Here is a 22,455-nt window from a genome sequence, read left to right on the forward strand (position 1 = left end):
CAATACATACTATATGCTATATAGAATATATTTGGTGGTGTTATCAAATGGTTTAAGGTGCATTCACATATTAAAACCTTATTAAGATAATACTGTTTCAATAATATATTTAAAAGAGGACAAAAGATTGTTAAAAATTAAATTTATTAATAGCGTTTTTAAATAAAACCTAATATCCACGGTATCATTTGTAAATATATTACCAATACTATTATCACAATTAATTTGTTTATTTTAGTTCTAAACAATGCGCTTGATTCTTGTTCAAACTGCAGTTACTCATTTAAAAATAAACTCAGGTAATAACGTAATAATATGGTTATACTAGTTCGCAGTGTAAACAATAGAGTGAGTAGAGTAATAATGAAAACTGATAATCATATAAGAATGTTGAGGGTAAAGTCCTAATTTAATAAAAATTATCTGATAAAAGAAAAGAAAATTTGATTTCACTTAACGTTGAAACATTTTAACTGAATCATACGGCACTCATCAAATCAAGGTATTGTAGAAAACTTGAAGCTTTACAAGTTACTGCCACAAACCAGTAGACTTTCTAGTAACTTCCAATGTAAATTTTATTAATATTGGGGTTTTTATTTTGTTAAAGCCTTTAAAAAGTTCAAGTACAATTATAAAACTCATACTTTGGGGGTTTCTATTCGCTTTCAGTGTAAGTAATAATTTTTCCATTACAAGCACTTATTTAACAAGCTAATGGAGTTATAGAACCAAACTCTCAAACTGTCAATCATACAAAACTGTCTTGTGGCCTAATCATGCAATAAAATTAAAATTATATTAGTTGCACGACGATGTCCTATAGTTATGGGGAAAATGGTATTATAACTGCTTAAAGTGCGTGTGACATATATAGTAGGTAAATATGTAAGCTAATTTTGATTCCATCAAGTGGTACATAGATACATCTCAATCAAAAGTTGTATCTTGATCGATCGAATACATGAATATTATTTCTTTTTAAGTCTTGAAAATAATGACAACATTACTCTGCATAACATTACGATAAGCTGGGAACAGAAAGTCAAGAAACCTATACTTACAAACGTACGTTAAAGTTTGTACAGTTCACGAAATGTTCAAAAAATCTAAGAAAAGAATTGACAATGCACTTCTTTTTTTGTTGTATATTTTTAACCTATAACCCTATTACAGTGAACTTTGAATTAGTAAATTGAATAAAAACAAGTATTTAAAGGTTTTATAGATGAATCAACTCTACAAAAGATCTGGCAATTCACATTGTTTGACCAACGGTATTACAAGAGCCAGATTATGAATATATTCATTCCTTGTTTTTGCTATCGTAGGAGTAGCAGACAATTTAGCTGCATAATTAGTCCCTAGTCCTACTGTGGGCTGTTCTCTAGGCGTAAATGAATCATCTGCCCATGAATCAGCAGGAGGTTCTTTAACTCGTAGTAGATAACGAGAGATTATTTCGTTCTTATTTTTATAAAAATACAGTATTTAAAATTAAGAGAATTCACATTGTAAGCATTTTAATATTAGCTTGTGAACTGTACACAATGTGAAGGCTAAAGTAAACTTCAGTTTTTTCAAAGTACACATTTTTACATATTTTCATAACCGTGGCAACAAGGAAAATACTAGAACTTAAATAAAGATATAGGCATTTCTATAATTTAAAATAATAATATATGTACCATGTAATATATAACAATGCGTGTACGAAAGAACAATAACATTTTTCAATACATTTAACACTGATTCAAAATTTTACATAATTACATTAATTACATTACATAAAAAGTCATTTTTTTATTTCTTACAAAGTTGTAACAGATGATACACCTCAGCAATAGAAAATTACATATGCACCATTAAGTACTACTGTAAGATTAAAAATCACTTTGGCCTTTAAAGCGTATGTTATGTTTAACCCGCTAACAATTGCTAAGGAGATTAGCTACAGTATTTAAGGCAATCGTGTTAGATCGATCACCCTTCCCTAGTCGCTTGGACATTCTTCTCCATAATTATATCCAAACTACGCAATTCCTGTCACTCTTTAATGTTCAAATTATTACTGCAGAAAAATCCAATGTGGAAATTGAAAAAAAATTGTTTACCATTCTTTGTTTCAAATTTGTTATTGACGATGGAAGGCTTCTTCGAAACGCAGAGTTATATATTTTGTAACATATAAAAATGTAAATTTTCCGCAATAAAATCATCTTTACTACGTTTACCGATTCCTTGGCTGTAGTTCCTAACGATCCTCAGTTTTTAACTGGATAATTTTTATTACATTTTAATTATGCAATAGTGTGAAAATGTTAGATGTTTGGTTTTTCCTGTGTACCTCCATATCATAGCAGAAAGAGTCTTGTGACACCTGTACGTGACAGTGTCACAGCTAGACACGTTACAACACGACGATATATTGTGGAGGTGCTGTGGCGCTGTTGGTACGTGACCCTCGTATTTACCGAGCCCACTCACACGTTTCCTGATTTACATCGAGGACACGCACCTTAATCAGTCGGAGTACTACGTTTGGTTCGTGGGAATCGTTCACTTTAACACTTGTAACAAGTCTGGATTCTGGGTTTCATTTATCACGAGTTTTTGGTTAAAATAACTTTTATTTGCCTTGATTGTTATTTGATTGGTTACAAGGAATTGAAAGTCTAGTACGTTTATCTCAAATAAGATTTAATCCTAAAATTTTGAACCCTCTCGTGTAAAGTATTGATATCGATATTTAGAACAGACATAATTAATTCATCTCTTTGAACTTCATTAGCAACGCTTATTTAGTGTCTGAAGTATATTATTAAAGGCAAAAATTGTAAGTTTGTTCCCATGGTTGTGACATATAAGATGAAAAATGGGTCCGAGAAAACTTTCTTGTAGAACATCAGTATCCTTGCTTAAATACGATGAGAGGTCTCAATATATCAAGATATCAATTTAAAATTTGAGACATTTCTGTTCATAATAGGTCTGTATGTTTTGTTCTAAAGAATATATGTGCTGTTCAATAAAACAATTTTAATATTATATTATCTTTTATATAAAGTGACTTTAATTCAGTATATTAATGAAACGATTTTTGAATATTTGAACTAAAAGCAACATTATTTTGATAAATATAAAACTAATGGTTTACTCACAGACCAAGCCCAGCCCTAGGAGGTTGGATTACAGATAAGTTGTAGCGGTTACTTTAAATGAAAGTAAGGCTGCCTGACGTAGGTGATATGTTAACTGGTTCAACCACATTTTATTTATTATTTATCGTTAGTCCAGAAACCTAAAAAGTCCAATTATGAGCTAAAGATCATTTAAATATACAAACTTCATACTATATACTGAGTACTTAAAAATTTGGTTTGATTACAAAATTACGCCATTCGAAGTGAATATTCGGAAAAAACATGTGTGAGTGTGACTGAAAGAGAGAAAATGAAGTGTGAAAGTGGGCGATTCATACTAAAAAGACAGAAGTGAGAAAAGATAACAATGATAACTTGTTTATTTTACCTGTTTGAGTATAGAACCGTGGTCCAGGCTACTACCTTCACAGGCAAAGATTGTACATACTACAAACAAACTTTCGTTTTCGAAAAGACGAGTCACGTATAAAGATCTGAGAATACTAAATCCTGCGCCCCACTATTAGGCAGACTTCAATAGCACGAAATAAGTCCCTTGATGGTTTTAAAATCATTGCTTCATTGTGGTTCTACAGCAGTTTGATGAAACCATATTAATACCCTAACACTACATTATTTGCGTTAACCATGCTCGCGCTCTAACTAAGTATGTTCTTTTTAGCTTAAATATTTAAGGCAGTGTTTAGTAAACCTTATCTATGTGGTAGTAATTTTTTTACGTTTTTTTATATAAAAAGTTTATACGGATATCAGTTACATTTCTACTTGGATAACTACTCTAGATAAATTCTTAACTTAACAAGTGTACTCGTTTTTGGATTTCGAGATCAATTTACTTCAATCCAATTTATGCAATCAACGTCCTTGATCTAGTCTTTACTGCATACCATCCATGATAATCTACGTAAACAACCGTCAATTGCTGCGACTGTTATTGATAAGGTAGAAAAATAAATATACATTTGCACTTATAATCTGGTGCAACAGGTAAATCATAAATAAATCTGGAATAACGAATGCCAATGCATAGTGTAGTGGGTACGATAGTTAACCGAATCAATTAATGTAGAGCGTGACTGCTGCTGAGCGACCCTGTCCTCGCAAACAGCCCGCCTGCCCGCCGACAATTGGTGGTAGTTCGGAAGTTATCTTTAATCCGATGGTCCCCAGGTCAAGTGTTAGAGAGGGTTTTTTCTATCTTTTCGCCTGGTATAACAAGACATTCTTTACTTAACTAAACTTTTAAAATAACGTACATTAGTTGTTTAGGTTTTTGTAATCATTATTACATATGTTGTTAAAAGGATTCGCTTCGAAGCTTTTGAATTGTAGGTGATAATATATAAATTTGTTTGCCAGGTAATATTGAACAAAGATCAGATAAAAAAATATTGGGTAATGATTTATAATAGTTCATGAATATTTTGGCAAACGTTTCTTTGTAAAACTTATGTGATGTACGGACTTGCATGTACATTGCACTGACTACAGTGTCGTACACAAATAAATATATGGAAATTATTTATTTTTTGTTTTTCAAACACCATTTAACATTCAGTTATAATAAATGAATTCCTGGAATATTTCCGCTTGTCACCTCTGGCTGCAGTAAGCACTACCGAATACTGAACTCAGAGATATCAGAGAGGTTTATTTCATTATCGTTTGGTTCAATCGTCATTAAACTTGTTCAAGTTTCTCTCACATTTTCCTTGCATAATCAAATTATAACCTCTAAATGTTTAGTATAGTATAAAAAGGCAAGGTATCTTATATAAATAAAACAGTTTTAATAAGTATCACTTATTTGTTGGGTATGTATGTGATTTCAAATTTCTAAGACACTAGCGATTTACTAACAAATCCTCTTAACATAAATGTATTACTTACTTTCGTTCGAGGTTTGCCTGATTTGTTCAGGCAATTCAATGAATGATTTACCTCTTTCATTTTTCATTTGTACAAAAAAGGAGAGTATTACGTAATTTAGATGTCATTATCTATGATGTAATTGGTTACATGCATTCAGTTCTTATTTTTACTAAGCACACAAAGTTATGAATCAAACATTTTAAAAGTTTCTTAGTTTACCAGAATTATCTTATACTTCTTAGGAGTGTATGATTTGTATGATATACTATGTAGATTATGAAACAAAAAAGCTTTACTGTTAATTAGCCGTTTTCTATTGTCATAACAAAGACAATCAACCTTTTATAATATTATTTACAAGAGGAAGATATTAATAAAGGTACATAAAATATAAATTTACATATAGCAATTTATACGTACAAGATTTTGGTGTGTACCCAAACATATCTGGCATGTTTCACCTTGGGCATTTTTGTATCTAGATGCAATACTCCCCCTTCATCGTTAACAAACCATTACCACAATACAGAAAGATTGGGAAAACCACAATAGGAAAATATTAAGATTCAGTTCGTCATGTTGTTTAAACAAACTTTAACTGTGACTGCCGAATGGTTGAGTGTAGAACAGCACTCAAAGTTAGAGGGAGTAACTCAGAAACTGAACGGAAAGTTATTCGGTGAACAAGCCTTGAAAGGGACCGCAGCATGTGACAAAATACGACTCAACTCATCTTTTTATTTTAAAAGTCTCTAAAATATCTCTAAATAATTAAAGTGAACTGTATTCTAAAAACATTTAATACAATAATTGTTTTGAGTTATAAAATGTTAAGAAGCAATTATTATGAAAGATTATCATTCCTCTATGCACAACCTATGAATTCACCTAATTAACATAAACAGACCGAAATATGTAGAGAAAACACAATATATACTACTCGTAATTTTGGGTCACTAAATACTGTAACAAAACACTAAAAGTAGATTTCATAACCAAATGGGTTGGATATCGTAGCAGTCCTTCAATTAATTAGGAATGTTTTTGGCATGTCCCAGGGATCGGAGTTACAAAACCCGTATTTTATACTAATTAAAAATTAATTATGTTGTATGTAAAACATGTATTGCTATTATACAAAGTGTTTGAAAAGTCTGGGTACGGCTTAATATTTTACAAACCATAGCAGATAACATCTATAAACTTTCCACAGTGTCATATGGCTATGTAAACTATTTTTCCTTGCTATTGCCATGATATGCCAACTATTGGGACGGCCCACAGAGGAAAACATAGAAATCTTAAATAGTTCGAGTGATAGGTTGAAAGACCTCACTTAGTAGAGTTGAATGCCGCAAACCGCATCTCAAAAGGTCTTTCCAATCAGAAATGGCGGGTTGTTTTAGGTACACATTGTGAAGTACATTATGCGCTGCCATTTCTGACTGGATCGTCGTATTCTCATGCGGTAGGCGGCGTTTCACTCTACTAACCGATGTGTTTTCACTGACTTTTTTTTAATTAGCAAATTATTTCATAAATTTATAACACAATAAATAAAACTAAAATGAATTCGTCGTCTTTATGTTTATGAATTAACATAGTTGCACACTAGCAATGCTATTTTATTCACTTTGAAATAGTTAATTTACCACTTAATTTTTGAATTATATTTTTTATAAATAGCCTACTAATCATTGAAACCATTTAATTTAAGATTTCCATGTTTTCTTCTGTGGGCCGTCCGCCATGGTTGGGATGTCATGGTAATAGCAAGGAAAAATAGTTTACATAGCCATATGACACTGTGCAAAGTTTATAGATGTTATCTGCTATGGTTTGTAAAATATTAAGCCGTACCCAGAATTTTCAAACACCTTGTATATGTTTTATTTAACATAGATAGTTGTGTTATAACCTATTATTCATTTAATGTCTGTGTTATTTTAACTAAACTTGTAACTCATTTGTACAAGTATTGGACAATGTAATATGTAAAATTAAATGCATTTTTACCACATCCCACTTGGAGTGTAGAGTTTTAAATAAAAGTCATTGTGTACACCTTTATTTACTGTGTTATAAGTACATTATAATATTTCATGGACGCTAGGTATTCAAACATTGTCATGCTGTCAAGGAATATCAGCCATTACAGAACGTAATTTCAAATATATCAAAGAAATCAATGAACTAAAATGACAAGTTATTGTCTACAGACAATAAGAGAATTTATATAAATAATGAAATAGGAACATGAGTTCAACAAGAAAATACAGCATGATTTTCTTTTAAAGAATACGACGTGTGATAAAGAAGTAGCTATCTTAATTACTGATTGATCGTACTGTTCACCATTTATGTGTTATGTTTATTTAACACACATTTGTCCACAATTTTTATTTTATTGAACTGAAAACTGACTTTTTGACTTCATCAACAGATTGAAAAAGTTGGTATACACGATAGTGTAACAAAGTAGTCCCATGCTTAGTTAATTTAAGTAAAGTTTAACATTTCGATACTTTTATACTATTGAAATCACAGACCATGCTAAACCATAACTTTTTCTTTTAACATAAACTGTAAACAGTGATGAAGACACATTTCTAGATAATAAAAATCGTAAAAAAAATAATTGTGGTAAAACATTAAATATATTTAAATGTAAATTTTAGCAAGGATTAAAAAGTAGTGCTTAATGATTAGTCTAATTCAGATATCAAATTCAGAGGTACACTACAGATTTAAAACATCTTTCCCTAAAATATAAATCCTCTAACCTACACTGTATTTTGAACCACAAAGAAGGAGCTGAAGAAAACAGATAGCTATATAGTAGTCGAAGAGATTTTGAACGCATTGGTGCCTATAATTAACTTCATCAAAATTGAAAAATTAATTATCGAACTCAGAAAATTGCGTCATATAAAATGTTTTTCATTGGTGTATTCACGACGTTGATGGTTTTTTAAATTATAATCTGTTCTAAAAATGTAAAACGCATGTATATTAGATCACAGTACCCAGTACATAATTATTGTGGTTGTAATGGTGTTAAGAGTACATCATAAGAAGTACTCGGATGAGAATGCACAGGATAATAAACAGCTTCGTTCAAAAGACTCGCCCGGAGTTCTACGATTTTTAAATACAACCGGTGTGAATGAATAGTTAGAAAAATATTATATTTGAAAGTTTAAACAATTTCCATTGTTATGTTTTAATTTAATGTAATTTTATTTATACAGAACAATATATGCGAGGAATTTTAAATGAATCGCTAGTGGGAGGTGAAATAGTAACTAGAAAATTTGCATTATGTAATGTAAAACATAGCCCTCTTAAGTTAAAAAAAGTTATTATGCAGACTTAATTGTACATATGTATTATAATTGTGCACAAAATAAAATACAGACTTGGCGTAGGCAACTTTATGTGAATACCTACGTCACTATTTGGCTACTGACAAACTAGTTTGCAGGAACTTCTTTAAGATTTGGCTTATTAACAAAACAATATTCTGATGTCAAACGTTTTGTTTTCTGTAGGCAAATATTAAAAGAAATTATAATGACATAATTCTATCTAAGATATATTTAAAATATGTTGATGGTATATAATGCACATGATATATTGCAGGAAAGCCAAAATAATTCATGCAAGTTGTTAGTATTAAGGAAAAGATAATTATTTGAACTTACAACTACTTAGGCACAAGAAACTTTTCCTAAATATTGATTAATTTTGTCCCCTTTCCACTTTGTATAGGTTTCTTTATCAGAAACCATTAGCCGTGATAGTTTTAGTCAATTAATAAAATATTAATAAGCATGGATTAATTGATATAGATTCCTGATATAATATAAGTGTTTCTCTAAGTAAGAAAACTAAGTTTACTGGTATCTGTTCAAAACACTTGGGTGAACTCAAGAAGTAGCTATAACTAGCTGTCCAATTAACTGAAAAACTCTGAGGCTTTTCATAATATGTCCTTTGTATAATGCAGTGATAAGTTTCACTTCTTAAAGTTTTAAATACATCACTGAGTCTGATACTGTTTGATAGTAGGTATATTTCTTTCCAAGGAATCATTAATGTTTCGTTTTGCAGCTTTGAAGAACTGAACTGATTTTATTAGGAGGGGATATATATATATATATATATATATATATATATATATATATATATATATATATATATATATATATATATATATATATATACATACATACATACATACATATATACAAACACACACACACACACACACACACACACACACACACACACACACACACACACATATATATATAGGTATAAAACGGTTAAACGATTCTGTAGAAAGAATCTTTGAATTTATAGTTAAAGTGTCAGTAACTTTTTAAAATATTTAAATTACAGCGCGGACCAAGCAATTCATACTTAATATTGTCAAAAATGCGCAGTTAAAAGAGTATTTTATTGGAACATAATTTTTATCTGGATATTTTCTTTCTCTGTGCTCATCAGCTTTTGCAGATATTGTTGAAATAAAAGTGTTCATACTATCAAGGTCACTTATATTTCAAGAATATAAACATAAAGAATATTAAAATGTGTTCAATTATTTAAAGAAATGGTTGTGTTGTCATAAAATGATGTTTACACAGAACAGATAATTATATTCAACAGGCTCTTTCATTGGTTATATAATTCGCTCAAACCAGAAATGCTCACCTACAATAGTGTAAAGCCTACGAAATTGCATGCGAAGCCGCGGGTAATTGCTAAGTAACAAACTGATTTTCTAATTGCACCCCATGGTTTGATGAATTTTTACTAGGTTCAAAACAACAAAATAAGAAGTAACACTTCCATTAAGTTGTAGAACGGTTAGTGGGAGATTGACTGTATAGTGGTAAGAAAACTCGTGAACAAGATCAGTTCTTACCTTTTCTGGGCTCAGGGGAAATATGTACTGCACAGTACATTTTCTTAACGCTCTTTCCCTCAGATTTAGTTACGGATACCTACCTACCTCTATATCTATTTCTAAAAGGGAACAACAATGTGAAAGCTCTTTACAATTTTATTAGCGTTTTCTCTGAAAGCGTTATTAATTTAAAATTGAATAAAAATAAGTTAATCCCACTAACAATATAAATCCAAAGTATTGTAAGGATTATATTTTGATTTTGGATGTTAGGCTTTTTGATTATATCACTGAAAAAATAATTAACAGATTTAAATGAAATTCGGTATGTATATTTCTTATATATACAATAACATGTAGAAATTGCATTAGTCTAAAATAAAATTTCTCACATAGAAATAAAGCTCCATGTTTAATTTCAAATATATATGTTAGTTCTGCATCATACGGACAGACACAGAATAAAATAAAAATGTGTCTAGTCCCAAGATTGATAAGATTCAATATGTCTAAGACAATAAATACTGTTTTAAATTTGTGCTGCTTATTTCCGTTGGTTATATTATTTCTTCTAAAGCCAAAATTATTGTTCAAAATAAGATGAAAAAATAAAGTGTTATATTAGATGTAAAATTCTGCATTTAATTGTAGAAATATATATCTCTTTTAAAGTATAGCAATGTTATATGAGGTTCATGAAGTTAAAACAAATTTGGAACTCAAGAACATATATATACATGCAATAAAAATTTCCTGTAATATGTTGCTCGATGGATAGATGGGCCCTTCGGGTGTACGTGTGACATACCCTATAAGACGCAATTATAGGATGGATTCTGACGGAACAGACACTCGGAACTAACGCGTCAACCACGGCGAAACCCATCGAGCGGTCTATTTCCCTCAACAGGTCCGTGGTGTGGCCTGTATGATGCTACATATCAGCGGTTCTTAGTCCGGGAGCGCGCCTTCCTATAGAGGCGTAGAAGACTAAAGATAGTCGCCAGTGTATTAGACTAGTAAGACACACACGCACACACACAAACACACACACACACACACACACATACACTACACAGGGAACATTCACACATTACACTACAGATTGAGTGGGGGTACACTGGAGGACACAGCAAAGAATTTTGAGGGATTCCCATGATATTTATTGTATGAATTGACCATTAGATGGTATGTTAGAAGTTTACTGCACTTTTGCAGACCAGTAAAAGTAAAAAGTTGAAAAACACAAGTTGCTTTTAAATTTAGTAGTAATAAAAATGGCCATATCACTGCAAAATGAAAGACTGTACAGTGATATTACTTTGCATATGGATTGTTTATCATAAATATAATTATTTTATTTTTTTGTGAGCTATTTTCTATGCTGTTTTATGCAATTATGTCATGTGGCCTAGACGTTTAAAACCCTTCTCTACTGGAAGTATTCTAATGCAAAACAAGAAAGTTGTTTAAGTTACAACTACCACTTCAACTTATAATGAATCTAAAAAACATGTATCACGGCATTTAAATTAACTTAAAACCACTTCAATTTGACAATATATCCATTTAAAATAGATTTGGATGAACTTCCTGACCACATTCAGGAACTTGACATAAATAATAATTACGTGCTCCACATACTTCGTTAGTTCGCTAAAAACTGACGGGAGAGAACCGGGCCATGTCCGGTTCTTTCTCTGCTCCGGGCGATGTGATCCATATACCACAATGATTCACTTGAAACCGACCAGACAGACCCACTCAGTTGAGCTGCCATTCGACATAAGTCTTTCAGAAGCCAACACCGAGTTATCTTTGCGTGTCGAATCCCAGCGTTATCATTTGTTGTTGTCTTATACAGAGTGTAAATTAAGGTCAGCTAAGCCTGAAACTATTCCCAAACCGCTTGAAATATTGATGGACAATCTTTACCTAGGTATGGTGGATTAAAATAATTTTGTGGATTTTTGAAGGATAAATAAACTGTCATCCCCTTTTTAATGGGAGAAGAAAGGTTAACTTTACATTTCCAAATTGCGACCACAATCTTGTGTCATGTCATTTTAAAGGTCTATTAAGTATAAATACAATGTCACAAATAGATGAAAACGTTTGTAGCAAAATTCACGCGCAATTAACCCTTTACATCTTGGGTTTTAAATTAAGTCCTGATAGACCTGGATCTATCCAAAACTGATTGAGTTAGCATTGAGGTGTACAACCTTTACTATATTATTAAAAGTCTTTTATGGATTTTTGGCTAATGAAGCCACACCCCCCCCCCCCGTTCAAAAAGGGATAGAATGGAGTAACCTTAAATTAAAATTACAAGTCACAAGATAGGGCTTGTTACCCCCTGTTGCCCCTCTTTCGAAAGAAGCGCAACTATTTTATCCTTAAGAAATCAGGTAAGTTTTATTAAAAAGTATGGTGAAAATTATATATCAACATCTCAATCAGTTTGTAATATGTTATAGTTTGTAACATAATGTTTAGTGATGTTTCAGCAAAAAAAGTTTATTTAGACACGAAAGTTGAGTACTGTAAGTATAATATTACATAGCTACCTTTTATTCGGTTTTTGTATTGTTGGCTATTCGCTGAGAACCTCAATATGGGCCATGACCTGTCACAGTAAATAGGCTCTGAATCAGTTATGTATTATTCAATTAAAGTTTTTTTTTATAAAATTCTTTAAACACTGTAACTGTATTCTTTTAATTCTTGATAGAAACTGCTAGTAATTATTATATTCAAATTTTAAAAGTATTAATTGCCGCTATTGTAACAATACTATAAGTAAATATTACATTACATTCATTGCTGTAACTAGCATTGTTGTTATAAACGTTTGAGGAAAGTTAGGTATAATTTAATTTATTACTTATAATTAAGGATATTTTTTATAATAACAATTAGTGACAGGCATATGGGAGACCCATATTCATATTGTGAAGTACGTTTCTAAATCTGAGCAATAACGTGGTATTCCTTTGTCCAGAGAGTTACGGATTACATCGTATAAGAAGTTTCTTTATTTCCTTTAGGCATATGTTACTAACTATAGCTACATATATTTATCTTCATTTATAAATGTAAAGTTGGTGAATTTATTTAAACATTTTATTTGAAGGATAAATAAAATATATTAATTGGAAGTCGAATCGGACCATTAAGGTGAATGACGCTCTCGCTGGTATTCAAGGACGCTCAAGCACTCAAGTTAATAGATTCAAAATTTAATCAATACATAATACGCAGAGGCATGTTTTGACAACTAAAGCTTTCAAATAAACCGTACATAAACTGAGGGATAGCTCATAATGGAGATCGATGAGTTTTTTTAATTAACCTACCCATTTTTATTAAAAAACTAGGATAAGAGAAAAGAATATAAAATTTAATACAGTCTCATGTTAAGTGTTAGGTAGATTTAACTCGCCTGGTAAAATACAAAATTTACTTTTATATTAATGTAGTTACTCCAAATAAAATCTAATTAGATGTCACCGCCTTCCTCATCTCTCTCTTGATAACCTGACGGCCTCTGAATGAAGACTTCAATAGAGGAAGAAAATTACAGCTAATTTTGCGCAGACAATACCTATTATTATATTTCCGGGCTGATAATCTAACATTTTAAAAATATAATAATAAATATGTTATATTGTTTTATGTTAAAAAGGATAATATTAGCCTCTTTAAGTTGATAATATATCACGGCACATTTTCAATTTAAAGAAAGCTATAAATTCAAAAAACACACATACATAAATTAAAATAATGTGTTTACACATACAACACTTTTTGCGCTAGTGAGGGATGTGGATTACATAAACGGTTTACTGCATTTGGTTTACATATGTTCATATTTTCAATTAATTAAATAAAACAGACGATATTAACTAGAGCATCTATGAGTAGTATTCTCTGCATAATAGAGAGATCTTGTATTTAAGGATCTATTGAACTGTAAATAATTTTGGTGTGAGTGTTTTAATTATTTTTTATCAATGTTATCATGTAACACTACTGAGTACGATTGTGCTTAAATTTAAATATACTTCCCTCTGAAATTATCATAGGACTCATTCATATTTAGTCACAATTTCTTTCACTAACAAATGTTACAGATTTCGATTAATGAGTTCTCTTCCTAACCTAAGATAGTTAAAGAGCTTCAGAAATATTCTGATTTAACCAATTAATTTGGAATAAAATTCTAATTTCAATATCTTCCAAATGCCATCACTAGTTACGTGAATACTTTACCATTTATAAATGATATGTCTATGACGTACCGGGTATTAAACATGAAAAAGGTATGAATATATTATACTGTAATTATATATAATATTTAATATATTGTACAATAAAATACCATACAAAAATACAGTAGTAAATTTGGATAGGATAGGCTAAGCCACCAAACTTTAAAAACGTACAAATCAGTATGAAATAAACCCTTAAGTGTATACAATTACGCCTCTACATAGTATAAACTGGTAATTTGGCAGGTTAATACGTATAATAAATTTGAATTTAGTGTCGTAACACAGATAATTCATTCTTCAATGTGGGAAGAAAAGATTTCACAGTTGCTTAAAGCTCTAACAGAATCGAGGTCAAGCATTGTTGGGGTGTTGCTTGCAATGGAAAACTATCAGTGACACCCCGATTGTATTAAATTCTTACTTTTTACCTTGTGCTTTAAATTTTAAGATCTAAATAATGGTAAATCTTTTCTTTTAGCATTTCACCTTTTTTACTGCTTATTGTAACTCTGGAGATTTATAACACAGCCTAACTTGTAACATTTTTTTAAGAAGTTAATTTACTAATATTTTTAAAGGTAAGTATTTATATTCTTTTACAGTCTCGTGATTAAAAATGTAAGGTAATATATATTTTTTACATCGAAGTAACAACATAACGCTATGGTAAAACTTATCTAGATCTCGATAAATTTGAAATGTATTTCATTACATTTTACCAGCGTCTTCTTATTGGAAATTCTAAATGCTTAATATATGATCAAACACTCCAATAAAATGAAAAAGTTTTATTTTGTGAGGCCTTTCGTGCTCAAAGAACACATCGTCAGACCCACATAACTGAAATAAAAGTAAAGTAATCATGTATTTCATTTATTAAGAGTTTAAGCCGTAACATTTATATAATAGAAGTAAATCAATAGGATATCTAGTAATCCAAATACACAATCTAAAGCATCGACCAAAAACATGCACCAGAATGAGAAGTAAAATCAGTAAAATGTGATATGTAGACATATACCGTAAAAATAGACCATTCAACTTATAATTTTATGAACTTTATAGCACAACGAAACGTATTGCTTTTGTACATAAAAGATATAAGGTTAAATGCAAAGTATATTAGGTATTAACACTAATAGAGTAACTAATCACCGGTTAGATATTTAATTTTTACGTAATGTAAGTCATAATCAATTTAGAGAATTTTTATTCTCTAAATAGCAATAAAACCACACGCTTTATAGATGCACAATGATCTAAGTGATTTGAAAATTCAATAGCGATGTACTATGTATGCATTTTCATGCAACATTCCAACCAATAACATCTGTTCGTTTGAGAATACTGTAATTATTTCTTTCTATTCTTTATGAAATTTCATGTCTATTATTTGTATAACTGTAGAAGAAGTAGAACCTGATTTTTATGGTAATCTATTTTCAAATACACAAGGTATTTTTTTTACATTTCCGGAAAATAAACAAAATACAAGTTATTTTTTTATATCAAAACACTCATCCGGGCAACATACTCCTTAATATACTGGATACAATCGACTTAGGTTCCACTTAATTTATCTTGCAAGGATTATCCGATTACAGGTATCTAGGAAATCTATATCGTAGTCAGTCTGACAATTTTCTTCATCTACATTATTCAATGTTCTCTATTTTTAATGTGGGCATAGTCTATAAATTATTACATTTTTACCAGTTAAGTTATATAATAAATATAATATATTAATTACATTAACAGAAACACCTTTATCAATTTTTAATTGACAGGGATTTCGTTCAGTAAAATTATATGTGATGTAGTGTTGAGCCTAATTTAATTCAAATTAAATAAGTATAAATGAATATTAAATAAACACGAGACTGTTCATATAAGTTCTTATATAAGTTATTCAAATACATTTCTTTATTATATACGGATTATCATAGACTTCCAGTGTTTAAAACTAACTCCAAAAGACAAGTTTAGGTGAAAAGGTTTAATATCCAAACACTTTAGTAATAAAAATCAAGACTCAAACAAGAAAAACTCATTGGGATTTAAAGTTTTATGGGAAAATCTCAATTTGGTTACATGATAATATTTTTTATTGCTTGATTCATTAAATATTTTCTTATCTTCTTAATATTATATAAAGCTCGTATTATTCATTTTGCTTTAAGCATAATAAAAATATTACATTGTTTTCTTAACAGTTCTTTATTTAATTCTTTTGTGAAGCAGTCTTTCAGTTAACCCTCAGTTTCCATTTTAGTGTACTATATATGTAATAAAAACATCACCTTTTACTTCATAAACGTAATCTTGTAAGATAAAAATGTAAGAATTAAAACCGATAAATAATAGTAGAAATAATATAAAAGATCATGATAAGAGTCATGATGTAAGAAATATCTTGATAACAAGGAAACGGTTCATACAAATCCATTTAGGATTGTAAATCTTTACTAATGGTTCCATTACATGTACTGTTGTTACGAAACTTGTTCACTTGGTTCTAAAATAAGTTTCATCTAGTGCATTATTATTGTGTATTCTAAAATGAAAGTTTAAAACGTCATATTTATAGTATCTTTAGTTTTATTAGTTCATTTAATTAATTTTGTATTTTTTACTTTTGTCGAAAGGGAATCATAATAAATATTTATTTTTAAGTACGTTTCTTATGTTTCACTTTATTAAGAGTACGATTCTGGATATACAAAAACACTGTTTCATATATTAATTAAATTGTAGTTGTTGAATACTGTTCTCAGTACAATATGAGAACTATTGCAGTGTTATAACAAAGCAGAAGTAAATAAAAATCTTGTACGTTTTTTAAAGCAAGTCATGCTCGATCTTATCCTTATATGGTACTCCAAAGTGCCATTATAAAAGATATGTGTTATATGTTTTCGGCCCAAAAGACGACTTTATATATCTGCCGTAAATATTGAGCAAATATGCTTTAGTGTCGATGTTCCTGTCCATGTAATATAATCATATCCCTTCCGGGCTGGATCGAGTTTTCAATATCAAATTTAAGTTCTGTCAATAATTTATAAAACAGGCAAAAATGGATACGCTTTATTTTTTCATTATTAATTCTAATTGTAAGCATACAAAAAAGAACAGTTAATATTTAATAAAAGTACCACTTTGGTTAGTTTTTACTATCTGAGAGAATTTTAACATACATCTTGCATTATATATAATAACCAAGATTACGGGTAATAACCTGTAAAGATCAACATTAACAATTTTAGTAATATTAAATGAAACACATATATTATACAATTAACTCCACTCTTATACATTATATAGATGTTTTATTCTTAGGATATATCTGCCAAATGTATTGTGTAATGTTTTTGACAAAACTCTAAAAGAAATATTCACGCGGTTGATAATTTACATCGAATTCAATTATTATTACTATTCGAGTTGGATAGTCGAATATGGATTGATATAACTGCATTAGCCGTTATGTAAAGAATATACAATTACATTTACAATTTTACTATGATTGTTGTATAAAAATGAGGTTATAACCCGTGTTACAATATGATGATCGTACAGTCATTTGCTAATGAATAATTTAAATTACAGTACAAGTTGTTACCCGTGGCTTCGCTTGCAATTATTAAACAAGCACGTAGCCTATTTATTCAAAGCACGTAAGCAGGCATACAAGTATGTAGATATTATAAAACTTTCGTGGTGACACTATTGGTTTGAATTTGCATCTATTTTATCAAGTTTTGCTCGTTTAGGTGTAGATGTGCTTCAATTGAATTATATTTCCTGCAGTTACCTGAGTTTGAGTCGTTGTCCCGATTGTGTAAATATATTTAGATAATTACTAGTAAAAAGACTACTTCCGTCCAAATGTTTCCACCACAGGCCTTCAAAATCACTCCCGGTCTAATTTATTTAGGGTTTGATACTTAAGTTTTACTTATTGTCTAAACCAAGAAAGCCACAGAAGCTTAGTTTTGTCAAAAAGTGTCTACTTACGGCTCTCCCTATGTCCTTTACGGCTATGATATTTTCAGTGCAATAATTGAGTTTTTCCTGTGTTTACTATAAAGAAATATATAAATTCTTACATTAATACGTCATTCAACATGTACTCAAACTGAGATTTTACCTCAAAATGTTGAGAAATTTAAATTCTTACCGTGTATTACTGTATTCAAACATAGTCTATGAATTTATCCTACATACCAATCTTTCAAAATTGGCACATGAACCATAAAAAAACTTTTAGTAACTTTGAAGACTGACATTTTAACCAATGAGATCTCAATCAATGTACTACATCATTTATCAATATTTTGGCTAGACTGTTTCCCAATTTTTCTCTAAAAGCACAACAAAGCAGGTCACTTGACATCCAAAACTAACCCTAATTCCTCCTAAATTAATTCCACATTTCCTTCAACAAGGGCGTCAATTGGGCTATTTATACAAACAAATATATGTTCCCTTGCATTTATGAAGGAAGGTTATTGGAAGAAACTAAATCGTGGCAACTTATTACGTCTAGTTGATCCACGTGATAATTCAAAGGACCCTATAGGAGTATTTTATGTAAGTTTTATGTACATTGCTTAACTTTCTACGACAAATCTCAGGTAACTTGTAATAAATAAGAAAATTACAATTGGATAGAAAAAGAATAGTTAGTCAGTAGGAACACAAATTGCAAGTACTAACAAATGCAACGCAATAGAGAGGCAGTAGATTACGGGAGACCCACTGTAGCACATGATCACACGTCTATCCAATGTTCTGCGGCTTGGCTGTGTACAATGTGACCGAGCCGGCTTTGACGTGGTTTCAGGGAAGCAGCTTGATTGTGTTTGTCTAGCCCTTATGTCTCTGCATACTATAAATGATTTATATTTTTTATAATTTGTATAAAAGGGCATGATTGAAGTACTAAAATGCGAGATCTGATCTATTAATAAAAAAATCTCAAGTATGTATTACATATTACTTATAATGCTTACAGTATAGTACTATATGTCAAGCTATGTTTTAATTTTTACTAAAAAATTTCATACCAAGTTGAACAAAATGTAAGTTTGCTATGGAATTTTAATGAAGTAGATTATAAAAAACAGTATAATCAATCAAACATCTGGTGACATTGTTGAACAATACAATATAGACTATTCTATATCTATAAATTTAATTTGTGTTTAATTTACTATTAGTTTGTCATGTGATATTATAATAATATTGATATTGGTTACGCCCATGGAAACAGGTAGTTTTGAAGTTAATTTCTATCTAGTTTTGTGAACCAATGCTACTCATAATTTAAAACATTTAAATAACACTCTTACTACTCTAATATAATCCATAATATTGGGATGTTCCGCTTCATATCTTTATTGGCCGAGCCTTAGAAAGATTTGTCACGATGGGGCTGGAGTAAAATTATTCTTTTAATTTAACAGTTTGTATAGATTTACGCATGATATCTCTTGAATACGTAATCCAAATTATAAAAAAATTTTAGAAAAAGAGCACATTTTGATAAACAGTTGGAATTGCCTTTATATAAAAAAATTCAAATAGATCCAACATAATTTAGATTTTTTGTGTGTATTTATAAAAAGGAATTTTTAACTTCACCATTTATAACCATACACTTAATTAACAATGTATATAAGATTGACATATACATTTATAAGTGTTGGAATAGTTAAATATAAACACAAATTGCCTATTACCACACCCGCAGCAAAAAATCTCACTAAAGATATTTAACTGAAGAATTAAAATTAATTACCATTTCTTTGAGTAAGTGTTAAAATACTTTTCAAAATATGTAGGAAAAACTTTTCAGATAATGCAGAGAGATATACATATGTTGGTAACTAGTATTGTTGGTCTATAACATGTTTTGAAAAGTGGAATGAAAGAAGAGAGTTTTGGCTACGCATTTTATGGAGATATAAATTATACAGTGGATAAGAATTAGAGCATTTACGTCTAAGCTAAGTGTATTCTGAGATGTATAAAATTCTGAGATGATTTGCTACTTATTGATTTCCGACGATAGATTAACATGTTGAACATTGTTTAGACATTGTACATACATGAGTTTGTTGTCATGGTGTGCTTCTTGGAGATTCGGAAAAATTAAAATTACTTCACAGTATTCTACGTAACTAAGAATAAAATGGAAATAAATATATCTAGATATATGACTAATATTGTTTAATATAGATAGTACTACTAAAAAACAGCAAATTAGCAGGTCAAAGCCTGAATATCCAATTACTAGGCTTTTATACAGTGGATTATAGTCATAAAAATATAAAATTCAACGATGGAAATGATAAGAACCAGTGAAACCTTACATCGCCGCTCGCACACCCACAGCAAACCATCAGGGAAGCGCGCGCGCCCATGGTGGCGAACGGGATGCCGGATCAAAACTAACTAGGTGAAAATAAGAACACCGTGGTCAGTATACTCAGGTTCATTCACTAAGACAACATAACATAGGCCTATCCAGTCAATATAAAAAGGTATATAATTATACTATAAATAAAAAAAAATAAATAAATAAAAGTGCCTGCAGTTGTATATACCTCGAACAATTCTTGTCAGGTGCACCTGCATACAAAAATTGGAAACGCCATAATTTGAAACAAGAAATGCCAATTCCACCCGGTATCCTTCGGCTAAGGGCGGGCTCCTAATGAAATCCAAGAAAAATAACTAAATAATATCTAAAACTAACTTAAAATTAAATAACAAAATATAAACTATATAAATGGCAACAATAACAATAACAAATAAATAAAGAATATGAGCAGGGTATCACAGATGTTGACTAGCAGTAATGTCCATCATGGTGGCCGTCCTTCAGCAGAGCGCAAAAGAGAAGGTTCTCTGCGACCACGCATGATGGAGAGATGACAGGAGAAAAACAGCTCATCTCTTGGACCTCATCAGTGAGGGGCCGTAAACTTAGCCGCACATGTTAGAAGGAAAACAGCTCAGAAAATCCAACAAAACACTCAAATAAACCAACAAATTTTAAATCTGGAGCTACTCCTAACTTGTACACCACGGCTCGGAGTCTTGACCACTCTCCCGGAAAAGCCAAACGCCTTCAAAAGGTCAGTGGCCTCTGCAGCCAATAAACCACACACACATACACTATATAAAACACACATGAGCCGGGGAGATATAGGTATTGAACCGGCTCACCAGTAAAATCTGTGGCAGACGTGGAAGTATCAGAAATTTTTACTATAATTTATTTTTCTAAATTTATAAGTAAAACAAAAGTGTGTACAGTCAGTGTCAAGTAATTTTAAAGTAAATTAAAATTTAGAGAACAGAATCAAATTGTAATAATATTTACGTAATAATATTTGTATGATGATTTTTAATTATCATTTAGAAAACATTCTTACACACGAATAATTCCATAATTATATTTATGGAATAATTATATTTATAATTCGTAATATAATTCATAATTATATTTATAAGTCATTATTAAATTTATAATTATATTTTTTAATTATAATTAATATTTTACATTTATAATTATATTTATTCGAATAATTCCATAGTTACGATAGTTCCAATTTTTCCTTCGATTTTCGTTAAAAACATTTAACCCGCACATATTTTACGTTTAAGAATAATTGCTATTGAAACAAAATAATTATAAAAAAGTACTTATGTTACATTATAGAAATAATCAGATAATCTAATAAATTTATAGGGTACTATAATTGGTTAATTAATAGTAATAAATAAACTTATGTCTTAGGAACAGATTGAAACGTTGATGTAAAAATTAAATTTTCTGTTCTCTACTATAAAATTATGACATATAAATTTAACTAAACTTTAACGTTAGTTAAAATAGTTGTTTTAGGTTGCTTTTACCAATAGCACATATCTGTATTAAGACGGTAGATAGGTGTACAACTTTTAATATTATTTATTAGATTTAATGTTCAGAATAAAAAAATACCAAAATAACACCAAACCATTATATGAACTATTCAGTGTCATGTGGTTGACACTGGAGTATGTTGTAGATTATGTATTCAGAGCGGAATCTCCGTAATCCAGTCCGCTAGATTTCACATTCCCAGACAGAAATGTGTAGCTGCGTCAGCAGCGTGTGTAAGCTGATTACAACAGATGAGCTCTGACATAGTAGTCATGTAATATCTCCTCC

Source organism: Homalodisca vitripennis, chromosome 3, assembly GCF_021130785.1.
Source record: "Homalodisca vitripennis isolate AUS2020 chromosome 3, UT_GWSS_2.1, whole genome shotgun sequence".
NCBI lineage: Eukaryota > Metazoa > Arthropoda > Insecta > Hemiptera > Cicadellidae > Homalodisca > Homalodisca vitripennis.